The sequence below is a fragment of the Oncorhynchus nerka genome, linkage group LG24 (genome assembly GCF_034236695.1).
Source record: "Oncorhynchus nerka isolate Pitt River linkage group LG24, Oner_Uvic_2.0, whole genome shotgun sequence".
Lineage (NCBI taxonomy): Eukaryota > Metazoa > Chordata > Actinopteri > Salmoniformes > Salmonidae > Oncorhynchus > Oncorhynchus nerka.
The window spans coordinates 24,400,824-24,414,864 of NC_088419.1; the positions used below are offsets into that span (position 1 = coordinate 24,400,824).

Consider the following 14,041-nt stretch of genomic DNA (forward strand, 5'->3'; position numbering starts at 1 on the left):
TATATATATATATAAAGAGGGAGGGAGAGAGAGGTATATATATAAAGAGAGGGAGGGAGAGAGAGGTATATATATATAAAGAGAGGGAGGGAGAGAGAGGTATATATATATATAAAGAGAGGGAGGGAGAGAGAGGTATATATATATATAAAGAGAGGGAGGGAGAGAGAGGTATATATATATAAAGAGAGGGAGGGAGAGAGAGGTATATATATATAAAGAGAGGGAGGGAGAGAGAGGTATATATATATATAAAGAGAGGGAGGAGAGAGAGGTATATATAAAGAGAGGGAGGGAGAGAGAGGTATATATATATATAAAGAGAGGGAGGGAGAGAGAGGTATATATATATAAAGAGAGGGAGGGAGAGAGAGGTATATATATATAAAGAGAGGGAGGGAGAGAGAGGTATATATAAAGAGAGGGAGAGAGAGGGAGGGAGAGAGAGGTATATATATAAAGAGAGGGAGGGAGAGAGAGGTATATATATAAAGAGAGGGAGGGAGAGAGAGGTATATATATAAAGAGAGGGAGGGAGAGAGGTATATATAAAGAGAGGGAGGGAGAGAGAGGTATATATATAAAGAGAGGGAGGGAGAGAGAGGTATATATAAAGAGAGGGAGAGAGAGAGAGGGAGAGAGAGGTATATATATAAAGAGAGGGAGGGAGAGAGAGGTATATATATAAAGAGAGGGAGGGAGAGAGAGGTATATATATAAAGAGAGGGAGGGAGAGAGAGGTATATATATAAAGAGAGGGAGGGAGAGAGAGGTATATATATAAAGAGAGGGAGGAGAGAGAGGTATATATATAAAGAGAGGAGGGAGAGAGAGGTATATATAAAGAGAGGGGGGAGAGAGAGGTATATATATAAAGAGAGGGAGGGGAGAGAGAGGTATATATATATAAAGAGAGGAGGGAGAGAGAGGTATATATATAAAGAGAGGGAGGGAGAGAGAGGTATATATATAAAGAGAGGGAGGGAGAGAGAGGATATATATAAAGAGAGGGAGAGAGAGAGGTATATATATAAAGAGAGGGAGGGAGAGAGATATATATAAAGAGAGGGAGGGAGAGAGAGGTATATATATAAAGAGAGGGAGGGAGAGAGAGGTATATATATAAGAGAGGGAGGGAGAGAGAGGTATATATATAAAGAGAGGGAGGGAGAGAGAGGTATATATATAAAGAGAGGAGGGAGAGAGAGGTATATATATAAAGAGAGGGAGAGGAGAGAGAGATATATATATAAAGAGAGGGAGAGGAGAGAGAGAGATATATATATAAAGAGAGGGAGGAGAGAGAGGTATATATATAAAGAGAGGAGGGAGAGAGAGGTATATATATAAAGAGAGGGAGGGAGAGAGAGGTATATATAAAGAGAGGGAGGGAGAGAGAGGTATATATAAAGAGAGGGAGGGAGAGAGAGGTATATATAAAGAGAAGGAGGGAGAGAGAGGTATATATTTTAAGAGAGGGAGGGAGAGAGAGGTATATATTTTAAGAGAGGAGGGAGGGAGAGAGAGGTATATATATAAAGAGAGGAGGGAGAGAGATATATATATATATAAAGAGAGGGAGGGAGAGAGAGATATATATATATATATATAAAGAGAGGGAGGAGAGAGAGAGGTATATATATATATAAAGAGAGGGAGGGAGAGAGAGGTATATATATAAAGAGAGGGAGAGGAGAGAGAGGTATATATATAAAGAGAGAGGAGGGAGAGAGAGGTATATATATATAAAGAGAGGGAGGGAGAGAGGTATATATATATAAAGAGAGGGAGGGAGAGAGAGGTATATATATAAAGAGAGAGAGGAGAGAGATATATATATAAAGAGAGAGGAGGGAGAGAGAGCTATATATATAAAGAGAGAGGAGGAGAGAGAGCTATATATATAAAGAGAGGGAGAGGAGAGAGAGATATATATATAAAGAGAGGGAGGAGAGAGAGAGGTATATATATAAAGAGAGGGAGAGAGAGAGCTATATATATATATAAAGAGAGGGAGAGAGAGAGGAGGTATATATATAAAGAGAGGGAGGGAGAGAGAGGTATATATATAAAGAGAGGGAGGGAGAGAGAGGTATATATATATAAAAGAGAGGGAGGAGAGAGAGGTATATATATAAAGAGAGAGGGAGAGAGAGGTATATATATAAAGAGAGAGAGAGAGAGGTATATATATAAAGAGAGGGAGGGAGAGAGAGATATATATAAAGAGAGAGAGGAGAGAGAGGTATATATATAAAGAGAGGGAGGGAGAGAGATATATATATAAGAGAGGAGAGGGAGAGAGAGATATATATAAAGAGAGAGGGAGAGAGAGGTATATATATAAAGAGAGGGAGGGAGAGAGAGGTATATATATAAAGAGAGGGAGGAGAGAGAGGTATATATATATAGAGAGAGAGGGAGAGAGAGTATATATATATAAAGAGAGGAGGGAGAGAGAGATATATATATATAAAGAGGGAGGAGAGAGAGATATATATAAAGAGAGAGGAGAGAGAGGTATATATATAAAGAGAGGGAGGGAGAGAGAGGTATATATATAAAGAGAGGAAGAGAGAGGTATATATATATATAAAGAGAGGAGAGGGGAGAGAGAGGTATATATATATAAAGAGAGGGAGGGAGAGAGAGGGTATATATATATATAAAGAGAGGAGAGAGGGAGGGAGAGAGAGTATATATATATATAAAGAGAGGGAGGGAGAGAGAGAGTATATATATATATAAAGAGAGGGAGGAGAGAGAGAGAGAGAGGTATATATATATATAAGAGAGAGGAGAGAGAGAGATATATATATAAAGAGAGGGAGGGAGAGAGGTATATATATAAAGAGAGGGAGGGAGAGGAGAGAGAGGGAGGGAGAGAGGTATATATATAAAGAGAGGGAGGGAGAGAGAGGTATATATATAAAGAGAGGGAGGGAGAGAGAGGTATATATATAAAGAGAGGGAGGGAGAGAGAGGTATATATATAAAGAGAGGGAGGGAGAGAGAGGTATATATATAAAGAGAGGGAGGGAGAGAGAGGTATATATATAAAGAGAGGGAGGGAGAGAGAGGTATATATATAAAGAGAGGGAGGAGAGAGAGAGGTATATATATAAAGAGGAGGGAGAGAGAGGTATATATAAAGAGAGGGAGGGAGAGAGAGAGTATATATAAAGAGAGGGAGGGAGAGAGAGGTATATATATAAAGAGAGAGGGAGGGAGAGAGGTATATATATAAAGAGAGGGAGGGAGAGAGGTATATATATAAGAGAGGGAGGGAGAGAGAGAGTATATATATATAAAGAGAGGAGGGAGAGAGAGGTATATATATAAAGAGAGGGAGGGAGAGAGAGGTATATATAAAGAGAGGAGGGAGAGAGAGGTATATATATAAAGAGAGGGAGGGAGAGATAGGTATATATATATAAAGAGAGGGAGAGAGAGGTATATATATAAAGAGAGGGAGGGAGAGAGGTATATATAAAGAGAGGGAGGGAGAGAGAGCTATATATATAAAGAGAGGGAGGGAGAGATAGGTATATATAAAGAGAGGGAGGGAGAGAGAGGTATATATATAAAGAGAGGGAGGGAGAGAGAGATATATATATATAAAGAGAGGGAGGGAGAGAGAGCTATATATATAAAGAGAGGGAGGGAGAGAGAGGTATATATAAAGAGAGGGAGGGAGAGAGAGGTATATATATAAAGAGAGGGAGGGAGAGAGAGGTATATATATATAAAGAGAGGGAGGGAGAGAGAGGTATATATATAAAGAGAGGGAGGGAGAGAGAGGTATATATATATAAAGAGAGGGAGGGAGAGAGAGGTATATATATAAAGAGAGGGAGGGAGAGAGGTATATATATAAAGAGAGGGAGGGAGAGAGAGGTATATATATATAAAGAGAGGGAGGGAGAGAGAGGTATATATATAAAGAGAGGGAGGGAGAGAGAGGTATATATATAAAGAGAGGGAGGGAGAGAGAGAGGGATAAAAGAGCCAGCGAGGGAGTTGAAGCGTTTAATAACGAATTCAGAAACTCTCCCCGGAGGGTTATGCAAACAACAGCCCTTCACAGACCCATTATCACTCCTCCTGCCTGGTGATAAGCAGAAACTCTCCCCGGAGGGTTATGCAAACAACAGCCCTTCACAGACCCATTATCACTCCTCCTGCCTGGTGATAAGCAGAAACTCTCCCCGGAGGGTTATGCAAACAACAGCCTTTCACAGACCCATTATCACTCCTCCTGCCTGGTGATAAGCAGAAAGGCTCTGCTCTCCAAACCCCTGGCCTGCAGAGAGAGCAGACATCAGATAGAACATAGCCTCTGTTGAACAGTAGTTCTCAGCACATGGCTTGCCAAGTGGCTCCAGGGATTGGGTGTGAGGCCGTGCTGATTTTTACACTGTGAGAGGGAATCCACAACAGCACTTTAGCAGCACGGCGCTGGCTACAGGTTGTCAGTCAGACTCCACAACTTCTGCTTCAGAAAGCACTTTAAAAATGCCTTGCTAGTATAGACTGGGCCTGTGATTTGTTTTAAAAGATGGTAGCGGCAGGAAAGCTGTATCAGTGCTATCAGAAATAGTGGAGAGTAGAGATTCACATTTAGTTAAGTGTAATTCTCATTCAGAGCTTGTGATTAGAATGACAAGTGGGCAGTTGAGGTGTGTGTGTGTGTGTGTGTGTGTGTGTATATGGTCAGGCTGTTTCCATCCACACAACGTACAGTTATAAACAGGGGTGTGCCGACCTCATCAAACTACTATTTGTCTCCGTCACACTTGATACTCATAATAGGATTCACTCGTGATCGGAAAACCCAGACGTATGCTTTAAATGCCTGTAAAGCCTATATCTCAAGTGCACATTACTGCACTGTCACTCAGAGCGCATCTCAGAGGGTTTCCACTATTTACCACAGCCACAGAGTAAAAATGTGCTCTATTGAAATGATTTTTAAACATTTATTTTAGGTTAGGGTTAAGCAAAAGGTTAACAGTGTGGTTAAGTTTAGGGTTAGGTTTAAAATAGGATTTTAAGAAGATAAATTGTAGAAATATGCAGGGTTTATGACTTTGTGGCTGTGGTAAATAGTGATGACCATCTCAGAGTACAAAGAACAAGAACGACATGAAAATGCGCATGATTCACTTAGTTCTCTTCAATTATCAGTGAAATAGGCTAATAAATACCCTAATGCATGTCTGGCTATTGCTGCCTGCATTTATTCTAGACACAGATTTAGCCTGTGCCATAGCATTTGTACAATCAAAATAAACTATTTGACTTTCCCCCCCCAAAATTACATTACAGCCTTATTCTAAAATTGTTTTTTTTAAAGTCCTCCTCATCAATCTACAAACAATACCCCATAATGACAAAGCAAAAACAGCTTTTTAAGACATTTTTGCATATTTATTAAAAATAAATACTATTCAGACCCTTTACTCAGTATTTTGTTAAAGCACCTTTGGCAGTGATTACAACCTTGAGTCTTCTTGCATATGACACTACAAGCTTGGCACTATAAGGACACAAAGCGAGACCCAGATGCAGACACAGGAGGCAGATTGAGTCTTTGATATGTATTATTCAATCCAAAAGGGGTAGGCAAGAGAATGGTCGTGGACAGACAAAATGTCAAAACCAGTTCAGAGTCCAGGAGGTACAGAGGGGCAGGCAGGCTCGAGGTCAGGGCAGGCAGAATGGCCAGGCAGGCGGGTACTGAGTCCAGAAAACAGGCAAGGGTCAAAACCGGGAGGACTAGTAGAAGAGCATAGAATCAGGAGTACGGGAAAAAACACTGGTTGACTTGAAAGACATACAAGACGAACTGACACAGAGAGACAAGAAACACAGGGATAAACACACCAGGGAAAATAAGCGACACTTGGAGGGGGTGGAGACAATCACAAGGACAGGTGAAACAGATCTGGGTGTGACAGGCACACCTGTATTTGGGGAGTTTCTCCCATTCTTCTCTGCAGATCCTTTCAGGCTATGTCAGGTTGGATGGGGAGTGTCTCCTGTGTTGTCTTGGCTGTGTGATTAGGTTCATTGTCTTGTTGGAAGGTGAACCTTCGCCCCAGTCTGAGGTCCTGAGTTCCCTGGAGCAGGTTTTCATCAAAGATCTCTCTGTACTTTGCTCCATTCATCTTTCCCTCGATCCTGACTAGTCTCACAGTCCCTGCAGCTGAAAAACATCCCCGCAGCATGAAGCTGCCACCACCATGATTCACCGTAGGGATGGTACCACGTTTCCTTCAGACGTGATGCTTGGCATTCAGGCCAAAGAGTTCAATCTTGGTCTCATCAGACCAGAGAATCTTGTTTCTCATGGTCTGAGTCCTTTAGGTGCCTTTTGGCAAACTCCAAGTGGGCTGTCATGTGCCTTTTACTGAGGAGTGGCTTCCATCTGGCCACTCTACCATAAATGCCTGATTGGTGGAGTGCTGCAGAGATGGTTGTCCTTCTGGAAGGTTCTCTCATCTCCACAGAGGAACTCTGGAGCGCTGTCAGAGTGGCCACCGGGTTCTTGGTCACCTCCCTGATCAAGGCCCTTCTCCCCCGATTGCTCAGTTTGCCCAGGCGGAGAGCTCAAGAAAGAGTCTTGGTGGTTCCAAACTTCTTCAATTTAAGAATGATGTAGGCCACTGTGTTCTTGTGGACCTTCAATACTGCAGAAATGTTTTGGTACACTTCCCCATATCTGTGCGCTGACACAATACTGTCTCGGAGCTCTACGGACAATTCCTTCGACCTCATGGCTTGGATTTTGCTCTGCCAACTGTGGGACCTTTTATATAGACATGTGTGCCTTTCCAAATCAGGCCCAACCAATTTAATTTACCACAGGTGGAGTTGTAAAAACATCTCAAGGATGATCAATGGAAACAGGATGCACCTGAGTTTAATTTCAAGTCTCATAGCAAAGGATCTGAATACTTACGTAAATACGTAATTTCCCTTTTTTTCTTTGTAAAATTTTTCAAAAACCTGTTTTTGCTTTGTTATTATGGAGTACTGTCCTTTATTATTATTATTATATATATATTTTTAATCCATTTTAGAATAAGGCTGTAACGTAACAAAATGTGGAAACCGTGAAGGGGTCTGAATACTTTCCGAATGCACTGTACGTGCTTAAAGCGCGTACTGGACACTAGAGGTGTGACGTTTAAACCAATTTGGTATTGTGAACGTTTAGAAAAAATTCCTAACCACAATGCAGTTATCACAAAACTACCACTAACAGGTCCAGATCATAATAATCATAAATGCAAACATTTAAATTAAACAAATACCTAATGCAACAATGCTGTAACTAGGAGGAGATATGAATCTTTCAAATGATTTGTCAAGGATATAAAGTGCACCGCACGCCGTCATCGGCTGCCATAGTTGGAAAAATGGCAAAGAATGAGACAAGGAAGCGAAAGCAGTGAAGTCTTGTATGGCAATACTTCGAGAAGTTAAATGAGAAGGTGATGAAATTCAAACTTTGCGAGGTGGAATTGGGCTACAGTGGCAGTACAGATGTAATGCTGAAAGGGACGCACCCTGAGACCCAACCCATTGCTGGCAGCAGTGTGATAAGGGACAGAGTGAGAAAATCCCATTGCTGATTACAGAAATAACTGCAGTTGATATGTAGCCATTGTCAATGGTAGAGGATGTCGTGACAGTTCTGATGGATCAATTTTACAATGAATGTTCTGCAAGTACAAAGCGCAATGTCTCAAATGCCATATGTGGAGTTAACAACAGATTGTTGGACATCTATGAACACGCTGTCATATATCACTGCAACGAGCCATCACATGAATGAGAAGTGGGACATGAAGTTCCATGTACTAACCACTGAGAACAAGGAGAGGCACACAACAGAGAACCTAAAACACTATTAATACTATCGTTGCCCAGTGGGTGGGGGACAGCATTAAGGTAGGTAGCCAGCCAGGATCATGTGGATTGAACTGCATTGCCCTACCGGTCATACACAGGACCATATCTGAATTGTCAATTCCCGTCATTTTATGTTATTCATATCCATCACTCTTGACAACTGTGTTTCTGAACATGCAGAAATAATTGTGCGTTCTGATACCTGGCCCAGACCGGTTTCAGGGACCTCGGCAACCAGATCCCTGGTTGCCCCCATTGATCAAGCCAGTTGGGGGTACTGTTGCCACAGCAAATGCTTGGGGAGAAAGGGCCCCGAGCCAAACAACCTTTTTAACGAAAAAGGCTCATACAAATACATCCGCCTGTCCCTCAGGAATCCAGATGAACCGACACGTTTATTTGGAAGCACTGTGCTAGGATTATCCGTTATTAGTCTCTGGAGTGAAGTAACTCGCCACTCATCTGCAAAAACTTTAAGCAGGGGTAAGTGACACTTCACAGCTGCAGGGACAGGAGATAAATACCTTCATCCAAACCTGGAGGAACTCTGCTTTGGGAGAGAAAACGCCATCAAAGGCACGTTTACCACCAATTGTTCACTCTCCTCCGCTGAATCCAAAGATGACTCATGTTAACAGATTCTCACTTTGAAAACCCTACAGAGCATATCAGGAATAGTGCATAATCTTTGCCAGCGAAACCAGCATGAGCCTAACTCGGATGGTTAGTCTTTTTGAACTGACTCTGACTCTTGAGGTAGTATGTACATGAATGTATAGTTAATGTGACTATGCATATAAGATAAACAGCGAGTAGCAGCAGCGTAAAAGAGGGTTTGTGGGGGGCACACAATGCAAATAGTCCGGGTAACCATTTGGTTACCTGTTCAGGAGTCTTATGGCTTAAGGCTTGGGGTTAAAAACTGTTAAGAAGCCTTTTTGTCCTAGACTTGGCACTCCGGTACCGCTTGCCATTTGGTAGTAGAGAGAACAGTCTATGACTGTGGTGGCTGGGGTCTTTGACAATATTTAGGGCCTTCCTCTGACACCGCCTGGTGTAGAGGTCCTGGATGGCAGGCAGCTTTGCACTACCCTCTGAAGTGCCATGCAGTCGGAGGCCGAGCAATTGCCGTACCAGGCTGTGATGCAACCGGTCAGGATGCTCTCGATGTTGCAGCTGTAGAACCGTACAGAAGCTCTTTTCTGCCGTAAGATACGGTTGCAGAAACATTATGTACAAAATAATTGACAAATATCGCGAAAACCCCCCACATAATAGCACAATTGGTTGGGCGCCCGTAAAACTGCTGCCATTTCTTCCGGCGCCATTTTCATCAGCACAAGCAGAGCAGAAAGTAGTTAACTTTTAGCAAACACAAAAACCGATACCAAGACCCAAAACTCGCAACATCTAGGGGGACAAGTACTATTCTCACCACTAACAGACACCTAAGTTGGAGCCGAATCTCGTAGCCTTCAAGTGCTTGAAAAGTTTGTAAATTGCATGACACGTTATTCCTTCAGGCTCGCTGAAGAGCAAAGAATTTAGGAAATGGATGCATGCCCCGGTATTATAGCCAGGAAGGTGGGGCTTCCGAGGGCGAGCTCAGTTGGGCATCATTTCAGTTTGCTTCGGGTGAATAGGATTGGTCGTTGACTCCTCATAGTATGTTATACCGAGTGACAGACTGAAAGGGCACTGTCCTTTGTCTGGAGAGGGAGCAGCTGCACCACAGGGAGACCATGCCCTCTATTCCCCATTCACTTAACATTCACAGAGCTTACCTAATCATCTTATCAAAACATGTTACTTTATTACAATGTTCCCAGGTTAACTCATATTATTTATGAATGATATATATAGATTGAAATACAGTCATTTGGTCCTAATCTATGGATTTCACATGACTGGGAATACAGATATGCATCTGTTAGTCACAGATACCTTTAAAAAAAAGTAGGGGCGTGGGTCAGAAAACCAGTCAGTGTGACCACCATTTGCCTCATGCAGCATGACACTTCTCCTTCCCATAGAGTTGATCAGGCTGTTGATTGTGGAATGTTGTCCCACTCCTCTTCAATGGCTGTGCATAGTTGCTGGATATTGGCAGAATTGGAACACGCTGTCGTACACGTTGATCCAGAGCATCCCAAACATGTGCAATGGCTGACATGTCTGGTGAGTATGCAGGCCATGGAAGAACTGGGACATTTTCAGATTCCAGGAATCGTGTACAGATCCTTGCGACATGGGGCTGTGTATTATCATGCTGAAACATGAGGTGATGGCCACTGTTGGGCCTCAGGATTTAATTTCCACTGTATCTCTGTGCATTCAAATTGCCATTGATAAAATGCAATTGTGTTAATAGTCTGTACCTTATGCCTGCCAATACCATAACCCCACCGCCACCATGGGACACTGTTCACAACATTATCAGCAAACCGCTCACCCACACAACGCCATACACATGGTCTGCGGTTGTGAGGCCGGTTGGGCGTACTGCCAAATTCTCTAAAATGAGTTTGGAGGCGGCTTCTACATCTGCATTGCTTGCTGTTTAAGGCTGGGTTTCTGTACAGCACTTTGTGACATCGGCTGATGTAAAAAGGGCTTTATAAATACATTTGATTGATTGATTATGGTAGATACATTAACATTACATTCTCTGGTGGACATTCCTGCAGTCAGCATGCCAATTACACACTCCCTCAAAGCTTGAGACACGTGGCATTGTGTTGTGTGACAAAACTGCACATTCCTAGAGTGCCCTTTTATCGCCCCCAGCACAAGGTGCACCTGTGTAATGAACACGCTGTTTAATCAGCTTCTTGATATGCCACACCTGTCAGGTGGATGGATTATCTTGGTAAAGGATAAATGCTCCCTAACAGGGATGTAAAACAATAAGCTTTTTTTTGTGCATATGGAACATTTTTGGGATCTTATGTCAGCTCATGAAACATGGGACCCACAGTTAACATGTTGTGTTCATATTTTTATTCAGTATAGATACAGAGATATCTATCTGATTCTCTGAGTCAATAATTCTCTATGGCTGACCCTGTAGACATAAACCCTAAGCTCAGTCAGGAACTAACTCTCTGTACCTGAAGAGGAGCAGGGAAGAAGCTGAGGGTGTGAGAGGCCCAGCTGTGAAGAGTGTGGTTCATAATGGTCTGCAGGATGCCCTTACACCAGTACCCTGGATGGAGTCAGAGCCTGTGAAGAAATCTGGGACAGGGAAAGCAGAAGAAGGAAAATTAGTCTTGGGTTATGGCAGGGGTACTTATTGCGGCTTATGATGATTTTCCTATTTTCCATTCATAATACATAACAATGATACAATTTCACTCCAGAGTGGTGCAGTGGTCTAAGGCACTGCATCGCAGTGCTAGCTGTGCAACTAGAGATTCTGGGTTTGAGTCCAGGCTCTGTCGCAGCTGGCCGCGACCGGGTGGCCCATGGGGCGGCGCACAATTGGCCCAGCATCGTCCGGGTTAGGGGAGGGTGTGGCCTGCAGGGATATCCTTGTCTCATTGCGCACTAGCGACTCCTGTGGCGGGCCGGGCGCAGTGCACGCTGACACAGTAGCCAGGTGTACTGTGTTTCCTCCGACACATTGGTGCGGCTGGCTTCTGGGTTGGATGGGCATTGTGTCCAGAAACAGTGTGGGTTGTGTTTCGGAGGACGCATGGCTCTCAACTTTTGCCTCTCCCGAGTCCGTACAGGAGTTGCAGCGATGAGACAAGACTGTAACTACTACCAATTGGATACTACGAAATTGGGGAGAATTTTTTTTAAAATAAAAAATAAATGATACCATTTAATTTCAATGTGTTTAATACAGGCCTGAATCACTTCATTGAATTGTTCCCTGGGCGGCAGATAGATGGCAGTATAGCGTAGCTGTTGAATAGGAAAGCCGAAATAGAAGGTTTGCCGAAATAGAACCCAACCACTCAACATACAGCGACCGACACATATCAATATGCTACTAGCTCATTTTGCAGTCTGGTCGACATGGATCGATTTATTGTAAAAAAATAAACGTAAATCTATTGACAATAAAAATGAGGGGGAAGAGCTGGAGGACAACGTGACAGCTATGAACGAACAATCACCAGATAACCAGGAAGATGGAGGCGGGGAAATGCAGCTAGCTAACGTGGCTCCAGTGGCTAAGAGAAGGATTTACAGTCGATTCAAGAAGAACACAAAGTTCCAAGAGAAATGGAAAGGCAAGTATTTTTGATGTACTGCATGATGGGACTAGCTCACATTGTCTTGTTATACAAGGCAGTCAATTGTTTTAAACAAGTAAATTTAGAGCAACATTTCTAGCCACACCATTCCTACTTTGACAAAACATATCTGCCACGAAGCAATCTCAGAAACAACAAAATAGCGCTACTCAAAGGACAGCTCAAAAAAAAAAAAAAAAATGGACAGATCTTGCACTGTTGCAGAGAAAACGACGAGGCAACATATGAGATTGCTTGGATACTCGCGAGAAACAAGAAGGCCTTCACAGACGTGGAGATTGTAAAATAATGTTTTTTGGCCTCAGCCGAAATATTGTATGCTGATTTCACAAACAAGAAAGCTATTTTAAAGCAAATTAAGGGACTGCAACGATCATAACAAGATGCATAGAAGACATCGGCGAGGACATCGGTAAGCAACTGATTACTTACATATCCGTGGCGCCATGTTTTAGTATTGCGCTTGATGAAAACACTGATGTAAGTGACATTGCCCAATTATGTTTGGTTCCGCTTTCCTCAAAACGAGTCGTTCATAGAGGGACTTTTATGTTTACTGCCCCTTCAGGGACAAACACGAGGAGAGGATATTCTGAAAACCCTTGTTACATTTTCTGCTGATAATAATATTGACTGGTCAAATGTGGCATCTGTGTGCACTGACTGCGCCCCAAACAAGTACAACTCCAAATCCGTAAACACGGGTACCCTCATAGATGTCATCCTAACTAACTCACCCTCCAAATACACCTCTGCTGTTTTCAATCAAGATCTCAGAGATCACTGCCTCATTGCCTGCATCCGTAATGGGTCAGCGGTCAAACGGCCTCCACTCACCACTGTCAAACGCTCCTTAAAACACTTCTGCGAGCAGGCCTTTCTAATTGACCTGGCCGGGGTATCCTGGAATGACATTGACCTCATCTCGTCAGTAGATGATGCCTGGCTATTCTTTAAAAGTGCCTTCCTCACCATCTTAAATAAGCATGCCCCGTTCACAAAATGTAGAACTAGGAATAGATATAGTCCTTGGTTCACTCCAGACCTGTCTGCCCTTGACCAGCACAAAAACATCCTGTGGCGTTCTGCATTAGCATCGAATAGCCCCTGTGATATGCAACTTTTCAGGGAAGTTAGGAACAAATATACACAGGCAGTTAGGAAAGCTAAGGCCAGCTTTTTCAAACAGAAATTTGCATCCTGTAGAACTAACTCAAAAAAGTTCTGAGACACTGTAAAGTCCATGGAGAATAAGAGCACCTCCTCCCAGCTGCCCACTGTTCTGAGGCTAGGAAACACTGTCACCACCGATAAATCCACTATAATTGAGAATTGCAATAAGCATTTTTCTACGGCTGGCCATGCTTTCCACCTGGCTACCCCTATCCCGGTCAACTGCCCTGTACCCTCCACAGCAACCCGCCAAAGCCCCCACCATTTCTCCTTTACCCAAATCCAGATAGCTGATGTTCTGAAAGAACTGCAAAATCTGGACCCCTACAAATCAGCTGGGCTAGACAATCTGGACCCTCTATTTCTAAAATGATCTGCCGAAATTGTTGCAACTCCTATTACTAGCCTGTTCAACCTCTTTTTCGTATCGTCTGAGATTCCCAAAGATTGGAAAGCTGCCGCGGTCATCCCCCCTTCAGGGGGTGACACTCTAGACCCAAACTGCTACAGACCTATATCTATCCTAACCTGTTTTTCTAAGGTCTTCGAAAGCCAAGTCAACAAACAGATTACCGACCATTTCGAATCTCACCATACCTTCTCTGCTATGCAATCTGGTTTCAGAGCTGGTCATGGGTGCACCTCAGCCACGCTCAAGGTCCTAAACGATATCTTAACCGCCA

General features: G+C 42.9%; 1 pseudogene; it reads right to left on the reverse strand.

The window, feature by feature from the left end:
- LOC115107470 (mediator of RNA polymerase II transcription subunit 23-like) overlaps positions 1-14,041 on the reverse strand; it is a 62,531-nt pseudogene that overhangs the window by 32,164 nt on the left and 16,326 nt on the right.